Genomic DNA, 14,163 nt, shown 5'->3' on the forward strand with positions numbered 1-14,163 from the left:
GGATATTGAGCACGTGGGAGCCATTGAGAAGTATTTTCACTGTGAAAAGGAAAAACTAGATTCAAAAGGATCTAAACGTACAGCTAAGTCAGGCAGCAAGACTTTAACAGTCAAGACACCCTCTTAGCCACACAGATACACAGTCAAGACACCCTCCCAGCCACACAGGACACAGTCAAGACACCCTCCCAGTCACACAGGGGCAGAGTCAAGACACCATCTCAGCCACACAGGGACACAAGACAACAGTCTCCAAAAGCAGACAAAGAAACATTTGATATAACTCAATATGTGTTTAAGCAGTCTGAACTTGAACTAAAGAAGAGACAATCAATGAAAAAAGAGAAAAAACGAAAGCTAGAAAGGAAGTAACCAAGAAAAGTTATGCATAGAGCAAGTTAGAAAAGTTAACAGTTTTCTTGGACAACAAAATGAACTTTTTATTTTATCTTTTTTTTCAGTCTGCAATTCCTCTATTTGAGGAAACCAATTTGATATTGCAAAGAGAAGAACCTTGTATACACATTATGCATAGAACTCTGATTACACAAGTTAAAAATATACTTGTCAGATACATCAAGCCAGAATATATTGAAGACAACATCACTGAACTTGACTACAACACTGAATCCTTACACAAATCTGATGAGGCAGTTTCTATTGGAAATGCGGCCAAGGAATACATTGTTAAATATGAAAAGGACCTGGACCTGATCAGCTTCTACACCAGTATCAAGAAACACTATATTGCAGCTGCAAATTACATGATGAAACCTTTCCTCTAAATGATGAACTTCTGATTCACGCAGAGGTTGCTGATCCAAAACTGAAAGTCAGCAAAGATTTTTCTTCTCTACGCTTCATCCCAGACAGGTGTCCTGTCCTTGTCAATACACATGAGCACGACACTACTGACAAGTTGGAAGGGCAATATTTGAACTATCAAATTGATACTTTCTTAGAAACTGTTCTTCAGTTGAATGTTGACAAGTTTTGGGTTCAGCTGTCTACAGTTAAGGATGGAAATGGCAACCAGAAGTATGACATTCTGTCTAGGGTTATGCTTGGAATTCTTACAATCTCCCATTCTAATGATATTTAGTTTAGTGACTAAAAACAAAACAAGTTCAGACCAAACTTGAGCACCTCAGTTTTGACCAGTATTATAACACACAAGATGTGTATGCAATCAAATGGACAATGTCTTTGGATGGTTGGGAGTTATAACAACATTCTCATGAAAGAAAAGGCTGCAACAGCTGCAAAACTATTACAATAAGTGTCATAAACATGTAAACTAGTCCTTACACAAAGGTTTTTTCTGCTTACTGTTTGTGCATGCTTAATGTTGTTTTACCAGTATGTTTGTTACTCTGAACTAACTAAAAGACATAATTTCAAAAGAAGTTTTTAAAATTTATTTATTAAATACACAAAACACATTCATAAATGAGCAATCTATAGCAGTAATAAATAATAATAGGAATAATAATAATATAATAATAAATAGCTTAGAGACATTGGTCAGGTCCAGTAGCCGCAAATGATAAAGGGCTCTGTCTACAATCATTACGCTCAGTCATTTGAAATAGTTGGCATCTCTGGAAACTTATAACAGGCACCAAGGTGCACATGTCTGATGACACACATTTTTGTGTTAATGCAAAGCTATACAAAGCTATCCGCACTATGTCTACCACAGGGCATTTAACCCTGTATTTTAGTGATGCAAACCCGAACACTCACTGCTGAACTACTGGGAAGAGGCTATGTTTCAGAAACAAGATGCTTGGACTTCTGCTTCAATGCTAAAGTAGACCAAAAGAGGAACATCGTAGCATGCATGAAATATTAAGACAACCATGAAGAAAGGAGTTACCACTAATAAATATATGAAGGTAATTCTTGAACACATTGTATTTTCATGCAACACTAAAAACGAGCATAGGACAATATATTTAAGCAAAATAAAAAGATGGGTTTGCCTTGTGGTATAACTCTGTATTTCTGAGCCAGCCAGGTGTGAATCCATGCATTATCACAAAGTATTTCACCAACTTTAACCTTTAATTGTGTTATAAGGGTAGCAGTTAATTAGGGACTGCGGCTTCCAGTCAAAGTAGCTTTGCCTCAAATATGAACACGTTAATAAATCATATATTTTAAAAATAGGCCATTATACCATGACTGTGAATGGATATGAAACACTTTTTTTTTATTGAAGATCGTATTAAATACAGTTAAATTTAAAAAAAAAAATCAATCTTATCCTCAGAATGTATTTTGAAAAACTAGACATTACTTCAATATTTATCAGAAAAATATTTTTTTTTTAAATCTGCTGTCTTTGTCCGAGAATTTTTCCTTGAGCCATTCTACGATACTTCTATCAAATATTTTTCGTAATTGTTTTTTTTTTCTGACAAGCCATAAAAGATGTTGAAAAATAGCTTGAAAATTTCAGTTTTATTAATTAATTAAAAAAAACAAATAATTATTTGTCCTTACGTGTTATACGTCTTGTCAGCATTGACAGTAATATATCAAAGGTGATCATTGAAAGGTTTGAAGAATAGAAGACATTACTATGAAGCACAATTTCACCTATTTTAAAACAGAATATTAGGACCAGTGCAAGAGCGAGGTAAAATATATTTATTCATACATATGTTTATAATGTACTTTATAATCGATTAGTTTGTTATGAATTTCGCGCAAAGCTACTCGAGGGCTATCTGCGCTAGCCGTCTTTAATTTAGCAATCTAAAACTGGAGGGAAGGCAGCTAGTCATCACCAACCGCCGCCAACTCTTGGGCTACTCTTTTACAAACGAATATTGGGATTGACCATCACATTGTAACGCCCTCATGACTGAAAAGGCGAGCATGTTTGAGGTGACGGGAATTCGAACCCGCGACCCTCAGATTACGAGTCGAACATTCTTGACCCACCTGGCCATGCCGGGTTTATCGATTAGTAATTGGTTGGTTGTTTAAAACAAAGCTACATTGAATTATCTGCTGTGTTTACCAGCGAGATAATTAGTAATTAAGATTCTGTAAGAATAGTTCGTATGTTAGGCCCGGCATTGCCGAGCGTGTTGAGGCATGCGACTCGTAATCTGAGGGTCGTGGGTTCGCATCCCGGTCGCGCCAAACATGCTCGCCCTTTCAGCCGTGAGGGCGTTATAATGTGACGGTCAATCCCACTATTCGTTGGTAAAAGAGTAGCCCAAGAGTTGGCGGTGGGTGGTGATGACTAGCTGCCTTTCCTCTAGTCTTACACTGCTAAATTAGGGACGGCTAGCACAGATAGCCCTCGAGTGGCTTTGTGCGAAATTCCAAAACAAAAAAAACAAACAAGTTCGTATGTTTGTTATAAGCATAGAGTTTTGTCCACTATAGGTATCGAAACGTGATTTTTTGGCTGTAACCTCTCAGACTTACCGTTGAACAACCAAGGAGGGTGCTATTAGAAGACAGCTTAAAAATAACTTAATTGTTATAATGATGGCAGGTTAATGCTTTTATGTAACGAATGATAAAGGTGTATTCGAATAACTGATGCCCATATAATATGAAGAGTACTACCGTTTGTACGTGAAGCTAGAGAAATAAATATTTAATACAATAAAATATTTAGATTCCCGCAGTAATTAGGTATTTTGATTATTGTGTGCTAGCGTGATATCCTTTTGAAAGATACATGCAAACAAATTCTACATCTCTTCATTAAAAGGTCTAAAATCCTTAAATAGATAAGGTAAACTTACTAATGAGAGAGACTATTATTTTAAAGATTAGGTTTACGACACTCAGAAAAGATCGTCTCAACGTCATTGTTTTTGAGCCCTAATCTATTTAACTATAAGGTTTGTTTTGAATTTCGCGCAAAGCTAAACAAGGCTATCTGCGCTAGCCGTCCCTAATTTAGCAGTGTAAGACTAGAGGGAAAGCAGCTCATCATCATCACCCACCGCCAACTCTTGGGCTACTCTTTTACCAACGAATAGTGGGATTGACCGTCACATAATAATGCCCATGCCGGGCCATGCCGGGCCTAACATACGAACTATTCTTACAGAATCTTAATTACTAATTATCTCGCTGATAAATACAGCAGATAATTCAATGTAGCTTTGTTTTAAACAACCAACCAATTACTAATCGATAAACCCGTCATGGCCAGGTGGGTCAAGAATGTTCGACTCTTCGTCAAACCCACGACCCTCAGATTACGAGTCGAGTGCTCTACCTGGCCATGCCGGGCCTATCTGGTTGTTATTAAGAACACAATACAATAGGCTATCTGAACTCTACCCAGCTCTGGTATCGAAACCCGATTTTCAGCGTTATAAGCCCAATATTAATGGTATCACTAACATGTGTGAAACGTATTACTTTTAAGTATTTTCTTAAATAAATATTAATTTTGAATAAATGCAAGACGTAGAAGAAGTTGCGATTAAATTAAATGTTTTATTTTTTCCCATACAATACTTCAGGTAATATGTTTTCCTTGTGTTCAGCTGTGTTAACTACATTGTAAAAAGTTCGATCTTGCCGGACTTCGTGTTCAGGATTGGGTCGATTTTTCCGCCAATTGATTATGAATCAATACGAGTGTCAGCATAATTTAAACTTGGACTGTCACAACTGTATGTCTTCGTCAGATTACGAACCAGAAATCAGATTTAACTTTTACAGGTTAGGCTTAATGACTGATCTCACGTGCGCGCCAAACAACCTTTCACTTTTATCAGTTTTAGGCTTAACATATTTACTCTACATTTTAGCTAGAAATAAAATTACCATTAAGAACAAGAAAGCGTATATACGTACCATATTTTACATCACATCGCACAAGCCGTCCATACTTTTCAAAAACGTTTTCAACATCTCTCTCCCTAACATCAATAGGCAAACGCCCAACAAAAAGATGCGACCTTCCCGACATTTTTTTCTGTACTAATTCTTATTCCCTGACTACGGAAACCATGACAAATCACCGTACATATAGGACACTTAACACAAACCAAATAACAGTGTCATTAACACTAAATTTTATATTTTCGAAAAAGCGCTTGCAATATGTTTTTCTAATTTACCTTTAAACAAATCAGATTTCAACTAATAAATACAAACTGGCAATATGAGTAAAATAATTAATATTTTATTATTTATTTTTCATCGCGTTCAGTTGTTCCTCCGCCAGAAGTAGTTCCAGCAGGTGATAAGGCAAGGTTGTTGTTTCTCAATTAAGCACAAAGCTACAAAATGTGCTGTCAGTGTCCTGGCTTCTACGAGAGATATAAACCGAAAAGAAGATGGATGGGGTGAGAAGTTTTGGTTTATTTTGAATTTGGCGCAAAGTTATTCGAGAGCTGTCTGCACTAGCCGCCCCTAATTTAGCAGTGTAAGACTGGAGGGTAGACAGCTAGTCATCATCGCCAACTCTTGGGCTACTCTCCAATATAATAGTGGGATTGACTGTAGATTTGTAACGCCCCCACGGCTGAAAGGGCGAAAAAGCCGTTTGCTACAATAACAAACTTTATGGTGTGAACACTTTCTCACTCAAAATTAGGCCTATTACATTTTTAACACTACATTTTTTATTAAGTTCTTCAGGAAAACGAAGAGTGTATAATAGCTTCTAATCCTGGCCCGGCATGGCTAGGTGGTTAAGGCACTTGACTCGTAATTTGAGGGTTGCAGGTTCAAATCCCCGTCACACCAAACATGCCTGCCCTTTAAGCCATGGGGGTATTATAATGGGATGGTCAATCCCTCTATTCGTTGGTAAAAGAATAACCCAAGAGTTGGTGGTGAGTTGTGATAACTAGCTGCTTTCCCTCTAGTCTTACATTGCTAAAATAGGGACGATTAGTGCAGATAGCTTTCGAGTAGCTTTGCGCGAAATTCAAAACAAACAAACAAACAAGCTTTTAATCCACGCTATATTCGCCATACCCATTACCAACGATACATTTCGCTCAATGTACAAGTCATCAAGTAATAATCTGAAAGATAAAAACTCAAGTTCAGATATCACATTTAGCAAGTCATCAAGATTATAACACATTGGTTCATTATGTTGCCAAAGAATCCCATGTGTTTCAGTTTATATGTTTGCTAAAGTACGTGTGATATTAGGATCTAGGAGATTTATAAAAATTAAGAATCATGAACAGTAATGCAATATGTAAAAAAGGTCACGATATATATACATGTATAACTGGGTAATCGACGATGATAAAGTCAGTTCAGTGTTATAAAAGTTATTCATTGTTAGAAACGAGTGCTGTTTTTCAGTTAATATGTTTGTTTATTGATCTGTTTGTTTGTATGTTTTTGAATTTCGAGGGCTATCTGCGCTAGCCGTCCCTAATTTAGCAGTATAAGACTAGAGGGAAAGCAGCTTGTCATCACCACCCACCGCCAACCCTTGGGCTACTCTTTTACCAACGAATAGTGGGATTGACCGTAACATTATAACGCCCTTACTGCTGAAAAGGCGAGCATGTGTGGTGCGACAGGAGTGCGAGCCCGCGACCCTCAGATTACGACTCGCACGCCTTAACCCACCTGGCAATGCCGGGCCGTTTATTGATCTAAATTAGAACTACCGTTATTCTCGGAATTTTTTGTTCAAACGTTGTATTTTAAAGTTGGGCCTATAATAGTTTGACAGTTTATTTTGAAAAGTGTATTTCTGAAATTACGCCTACAAGTGATTGTTTGTTTCTTTGTAATTAAGCACAAAGCTACACAACAAGCTATCTGTGTTATTCCCACCACGGGTATCGAAACCCAGTTTTTACCGGTCCGAGTCCGCAGACATCCCACTGTACTACTGGGGAGAAACCCTACAAGTGAACATGACTATGGAAAATGGTTATTTTCTATATGTTGCAAACAGTAGCGTCTGTCGGAGTGTCTCTCTTGCTGGTACAGCGGTAGGTCTACAGATTTACTATGCTAAAATCAGCGGTTCGATTCCCCTCGGTGGTTTCAGCAGATTGCTCGATATGTTTTTGCTATAATCAAATACATTGTCTGAGTGTTCATCTGTCTCCCACTTCAAAAGATGACCACGCAGGCAAAGCTCAACATTCACATCTGAAGTGCTGGTACAACAGACACGAATAATGTTGATGTCAACTTGTGTTTCACACGCAGGATATTCTACACTTAATTGTTAGGAATTAATCAGGCTATTGTTAAACTTTTAAAATGTGACGTGACTTACGGAATAAAAATGAAGATTTATCATATGTTATTGTTAAGTAACTCTTAGCATAATTGAAATGCTCAACAATTACTTTCCGCAGTGGGTTTTATACGTTTGTTTGTTTGTTTTGAATTTCGCACAAAGCTGCTCGAGGGCTATCTGTGCTAGCCGTCCCTAAGTTAGCAGTGTAAGGCCAGAGGGAAGGCAGCTAGCCATCACCACCCACCGCCATCTCTTGGACTACTCTTTTACCAACAAATAATGGGATTGACCGTCGCTTTATAACGCCCCCACGGGGAAAAGTGCGAGCATGTTTGGTGCGACCGAGTTTTATAAGTAGCTCAGAAGTTTGACTTCAAGTGAAACCAGGAATGAAACAAAATCTTGAAAGTCCATGCAATGATAACAATTAATATATTAACTAAACATTTTCTGTCACTGGAGTTGGATACTTTTGCTTCTTAAAACTAAATAAATATTATTGTTATTTGGACAGGTTTGTTTGTTTAAGAGCAAAGCCACATTGAGCTATCTTCTTTGTACACTATGGGAAACTCAACCCCTACGTTTTAGTGTTGTAAGTCTGTAACCTATTTTGGTAGGATTTGATATACTTTTCACCAAATGGCAAAACCATTTCATTCGTTGGGTTTTAGGTTTAGGTTTTTTTAATTTCGCGCAAAGCTACTTGAGGGCTATCTGCGCTAGCCGTCCCTAATTTAGTAGTGTAAGACTAGAGGGAAGGCAGCTAATCATCACCACCCACCGCCAACTCTTGGGCTACTCTTTTACCAACGAATAGTGGGATTGACCGTAACAATATAACGCCCCCACGGCTGAAAGGGCGAATATGTTTGGCACGACAGGAATGCGAACCCGCGACCCTCAGATTACAAGTCGCACGCCTTAACGCGCTTGGCCATGCCGGGCCTACGATTCGTTGAATTAGCAGGTTATATCACTGTATACAAGTAGCCAATAGTATCATAAGGCAGTGACTCAATTCACTTTTATTGCTAAATGTGTATTGCAAAACTTCTGCCTGTTCTCTAAATTTGTAGAAGATTCTTGACCTTAAGAATCAACAATGTAAAATACCAGTATTGTTGCTTTCGCTGAAATTTCTAGAAAATCTCCTCTCAAGCTTATAAAAGTTAACCAACGTAACGCGAAGAGATACTTTTAGAATATTGTTGATTTGCTACAGTCAGTTAAAACATCGGAAGCCATAATTGTGATAAACACTTATTATTCAAAAAACTACAGGTGTTTGACCAAGAACGTTTGTACATTTCGAACGTCACAAACCTTGTAACTTCAGAGAATTAGCCTCGGACGTTAATATCTCTAAGAAGACATTAGACATCGTCCCGGTGAATAGTGAGCTTGTAAACTGCGTGAGATTAGCCAATAACGGAGCTAGCTAGTATCCCCGTCAAGAGAAGTGTACCTATCTATCAACATAGAATTAATTCGCTCTCCGTGAACCGTCGATAAAATATTCCGTTCTAAACCAGATAGAACACTCAGTATTGTTTGTGAGTTTGTAAAACTTTTGCATATAAAGCATTATTTCTAATAACCGTTATTATAAACTGTATTGTTTTTTGCATATTAAAATGTATTTGTGTTAAGAAAGGAAATTGTGTGTGTCAACCTTGTTGGGGAATATCATAAATTTAATAAATATTGATATTTAATTAATTTTAAAATTTGAATTATAAGTTAACTCGACTTCAGGCTATTTGAAATCGTAATTTCTGTAGCATAACAAATTGGAGACTCGTCTACAATAAATTATAACACGTAAACAAACGTATATTTTAATAGGGTACTTGTATATATCAAATAGCTGTTTGTCTTCTGTCAAGAAATGATGTTTATTCCCACTTCACACATTGTAAAGTACTGTATACTTCCCATTGTTCTCATATTGTATGACTATTGTTAGTGTAATCGGTTGAGTTTATGCGTCTTATTATTGATCCCTTAATACATTGGATTCATATATCATAAAGTATGGGGCCTGGCATGGCCTAGCGCGTTAAGGCGTGCGCTTCGTAATCTGAGGGTCGCGGGTTCGCGCCCGAGTCGCGCCAAATATGCTCGCCCTCCCAGCCGTGGGGGCGTTATAATGTGACGGTCAATCCCACTATTCGTTGGTAAAAGAGTAGCCCAAGAGTTGGCGGTGGGTGGTGATGACTAGCTGCCTTCCCTCTAGTCTTACACTGCTAAATTAGGGACGGCTAGCACAGATAGCCCTCGAGTAGCTTTGTGCGAAATTCCCAAACAAACAAACATAAAGTATGAAACAAAAACTAGACTTACAGTGGGTATGGATTCATTTCTACGCAGCTAATCTAACAACAATCCAAAGTTGTGCCATTTATGTATGTTCAAATCATTTTTGTGGCTTCGTCATTACCGAAAATGCAATACCGCGAAACCATATATTGTGTTGCTTTCAAAAACTGTTGTAATCATAAGCTTAACATACATTGATACCACAAAATGAATGTTTAGACACATGTAAGTACATTATAACAACGACTGTTTAATGAGGGCTGCTATCTAATGAAAGCAAACATAAAGAAACATTATATATAAATTGGAACAAATACTGTCTGGTTGGGAATCTTGACAACTATGTGCATATTCTACCATGAAATATTAATTAATTCCATATAAAATTATAAGAAAGGCTATTATTTACTATCATTTATTGTAATCAAAAGAAAGAATCTACCATTTGCGATGTACATTGAATACCTACACATGTACTCTACACAAAATCTTTCATAAGCTTACCGTAATAAACCTGATGAAACTTACTTGTACATACGTAAATACATCAGTTACATTCAAGTGAAACGTGATCTAAAACATGTGCAACATACTATGAGTATTGTATTTGTCTTTTAGCAAATTTATTTGTTTGGAAATGTATTGTTTCTAGACCAGTAAGACAGCTTTCACCCATGATGATATGCAGTTTAAAATAACATGCCACAGGGGGATTTTTTGGCAAAACAATAAAAACAATAGAATAATTTAGATGTTTAGATACAACTGTGATATCCTATAGTTTAAAGAATTTTTGTACATATGTTTCACTTGTTTCGAATTTATTACTTTAAAACAAGTGATTTGTGTGCCGTCTGTTTATTGTTCAAACTTATCACCAGCAAATCATAGATACCTTTTGTAAAAGAATAACAGTCTATATGATATTTAATAGTTCTTAACCACAAGTTGCTCCTAATCTAAAGTTAATGTTAATTGTGAGGATTCTCTTGTGTCACAACGTTCACAGCATTCATTCTTCAGTTTAATTCATAGAACAACCGACTCACAATCGGAGTGTATTATATGCAAAAACGGCTCGTTTGGGTTGAGAAAATATTTTACATAGAAGTGTTTCCAAATTTCTCAACAAGTGGGTTTCTCGACATCACTAATTATTATTTCATCACGGAGTGTATTATAGTATGAAGAATTAAGTGTGTCGTTGATCCAAATTATGATTATACGAAGTTTTTGGTTATGATACCGGCGTGCCAGAAACGAGTTGATTACAATTGTACCTAGTTGTTTTTACTTTGGAATATGACCTTGCTTGTTTTGAATTTCGCGCAAAGCTACTCGAGGTCTACCTGCGCTAGCCGTCCCTAATTAAGCAGTGTAAGACTAGAGAGAAGGCAGCTAGTCACCACCACCCACCGCCAACTCTTGGGGTAGTCTTTTACCGACTAATGTGGGATTGTCTGTCATATTATAACGTCTTCACGGCTAAGTGGATGTGCATGTTTGGTGTGATGGGATTCGAACACGCGATCCTCGGATTACGAGTCGAACGACTTAACCCACCTGTTCATGCTGGGCCTGGGAATATAACTTACTGCTATGAGTTGACAAACTAGTATTCCAAATACATTGTTTTAAAGGAATTACTTCATTAGAATATCTATCCGTGTGTGTGTGTTTTCTTACAGTAAAGTCACATCAGAGTATCTGTTGAGTCCACTGAGGGGAATCCTAACCCTGATTTTGCAGCTGTACTAGCGGGAAACTATCTATGTGTTCTGGTGTAAAGTACGAATTATAAAGAAAAATGACTTATCATTTAAATGCAAGTTTATCATAGAAAACGCAAATAACTTTTGTGAATTAGCTTTCAATTAACACTGATATATATTTGGTCTACTCTGTGCAATCGACTGTAATAGCTGCTCTTGGAACATGGAAAAAAACTTAAAATAAACTATCTCTGTTTTCATGCAAAATATCTAATGTTTGTCGACATTGTCCCAGACTTCTGATAGAAGCCACATTAAAAATTATTTACAAGAAATATTTTTAAAATAAAAAAAATGTGTAATAAGATAGAAATGTGTATTCAGAGGAAAACTGGTTATTTAGAACTTAATCTCAGTCGCACCAAACATGCTCGCCTTTTTAACCGTGGGGGCGTTATAGTGTGACGGTCAATCCCACTATTCGTTGGTAAAAGTGTAGCCCAAGCGTTGGAGTTGGTGGTGATTACTAGCTGCCTTCCTCTAGTCTTACACTGTTAAATTAGGGACAGCTAGCGCAGGTAGCCTCGAGAGCTTTGCGCGAAATTCAAAAACAAACAAACAATCCTCCATCAATAAAACTTTACCTTATGCCTATAATTCGTTGTTTGCCTACTTATCAATGTATTATCAGTCCACTTTGTCATTATAAATGTCGCCCTTTTAGATGTGGGGGCATCATGAAATGACTGTCAATCCTACTATTAGTAGATAAAATAGTAGCCCAAGAGTTGGCGGTGGGTGGTGATGACTAGCTATCTTCTTTCTAGTCTTACACTACTAAATTAAAGACGGCTAGCGCAGATAGTCCTCGTGTAGCTTTGCGCGAAATTTAAAAAACAAACATTTAGAACTTACACGTATTTTGCCACACTTGACCCAAAAATAACAAGTAAAAGGCAAGAGTTGGAGTAAATAAACTAGACAACGAATGAAGGTAAACGATTAGATTAGAAATTTTTATAATCCTGAACTACTGACCAAAGGCAATACAGCGATGTACCAGCACCTGCTTTCCTGCTCCATGTGCTCTGTCTGTTTATTTGAGCTCAATAATAAGATCGACTGCTACTTTTATGATGCTGAAAGTAGGTGCGTGTCTCGGACTCCAAGCATTTCGATCTAGAGTAAATTAAAAGAATTCATCTTTCAAGGTTTGATCAACCCTTCTTCTTTAATATTCTTGGATTAATATTTTGTTTAAAAAACATTTCTAAACACTTCTATACATGTGGTCAAATACCCTATCAGTTTCTTGTGGTAAATTTTAAAGTGGTGACACTTTGTTTAAATGTACCGTATACTCACACACAAGATGTATTAACGCGAAATCAAATTTACCACCAATTTTTCAATTAACTCTAACATTATAGCCGAATACCTCATAAATTTTCCATTCATATTTTTTACCAGTCAGAAGAGTTAGAAACCTGTATTTTTCTACCAGTCATAAGAGTTAGAAATCTGTATTTTTCTACCAGTCCGAAGAGTTAGAAACCTGTATTTTTCTACCAATCGGAAGAATTAGAAGTCTGTATTTGTCTACAAGTCAGAAGAGTTAGAAACCTGTGTTTTTCAACCAATCAGAAGAATTAGTCACTTGTATTTGTTTACAATTGTTTATAATTTGCGGTAGGTGGTGATGGCTAGCCGCCTTCCCTCTAGTCTTAAACTGCTAAATTAAGGACGGTTAAAGTAGACAGCCCTCGAGTAGCTCTGCGCGAAATTCAAAACAAACAATTGTGTGGTACATGTATTCAGTGTATTTTATAAACAGGCGCATTGTTACAGTTGATTAAATAAGATCGTAATAGTCATTCTTAAACATTTTATATTAAGCTGAAGTAATAATTATTGACAAAATTGCTAATATTTCCAAGTAGTAACTCAAAGTATGTTCGATGGTTTCTTTTGTTAGCCAACAGTCATGCAGCTTCCTAGAGTAACTATTTAATTATATTCATTCAGATATTTACAAGGTTTAATAAAGTTTATGGAATTTTGAAGCTTTGTGTTACAACAGAATGATATGTTACCCAACTTCTGAATGGATGGTATTGAATAATAAAACTACTTTTACGCTACGTAATGAAAATTTGTCGGTTTTCTGTGAGTTATTTAATGAAAAGGAACAGTTTGTTTGTTTTGTTTGTTTCTTGAATTTTGCGCAAAGCTACACGAGGGCTATCTGCGCTACTACCCGTTCTTAAGCTAGCAGTGTAAGACTAGAGGGAAGGCAACTAGTCATCACCACCCCCCGCCAACTTGTGGGCTAATCTTTTACCAACGAATAATGGAATTGACCGTCAAATTATAACACCCCCACAGCTGAAAGGGCGAGCATATTTGGTATGACGGAGATTTAAACCGGCGACTCTTGGATTACGAGTCGAGTGCCTTAACCACCTGGCCATGCTGGGCCCAGAGGAGAGAAAGTGTTATCATAAAAAGATAGAGAAAATCAACTGTAACAATAAAAAGGCACACAGAAAAAAATATACTACTACCACAAAAAGGCACAAGGAAAGAATACAATCATAATTTATGATAATATATAATTAAAATTCCCTAAATATATACAAGGGTTATCCTTTCCAGACACTTACCTTAAAGGGTGATTTGAGAAAACAGCTGAACAAATTGTTGTTATTCCATCATTTTGCAGGAGTAGATACGCAGATATTGCATGTGTAATAGAGTTACTTGCCTTCGGAAAAATATGTCGGACGTGTAAATTACTTTTGGTAGTTCGTTTGTGGAGGGCCCGGCATGGCCAAGTGGGTTAAGGCGTTCGACTATTAATCCGACGGTCGCGTCGCGGGTTCGAATCCCCGTCGCACTAAATATGGTCACTCT

Source organism: Tachypleus tridentatus, chromosome 3 (assembly GCF_004210375.1).
Source record: "Tachypleus tridentatus isolate NWPU-2018 chromosome 3, ASM421037v1, whole genome shotgun sequence".
NCBI classification, from domain to species: Eukaryota; Metazoa; Arthropoda; class Merostomata; order Xiphosura; family Limulidae; genus Tachypleus; species Tachypleus tridentatus.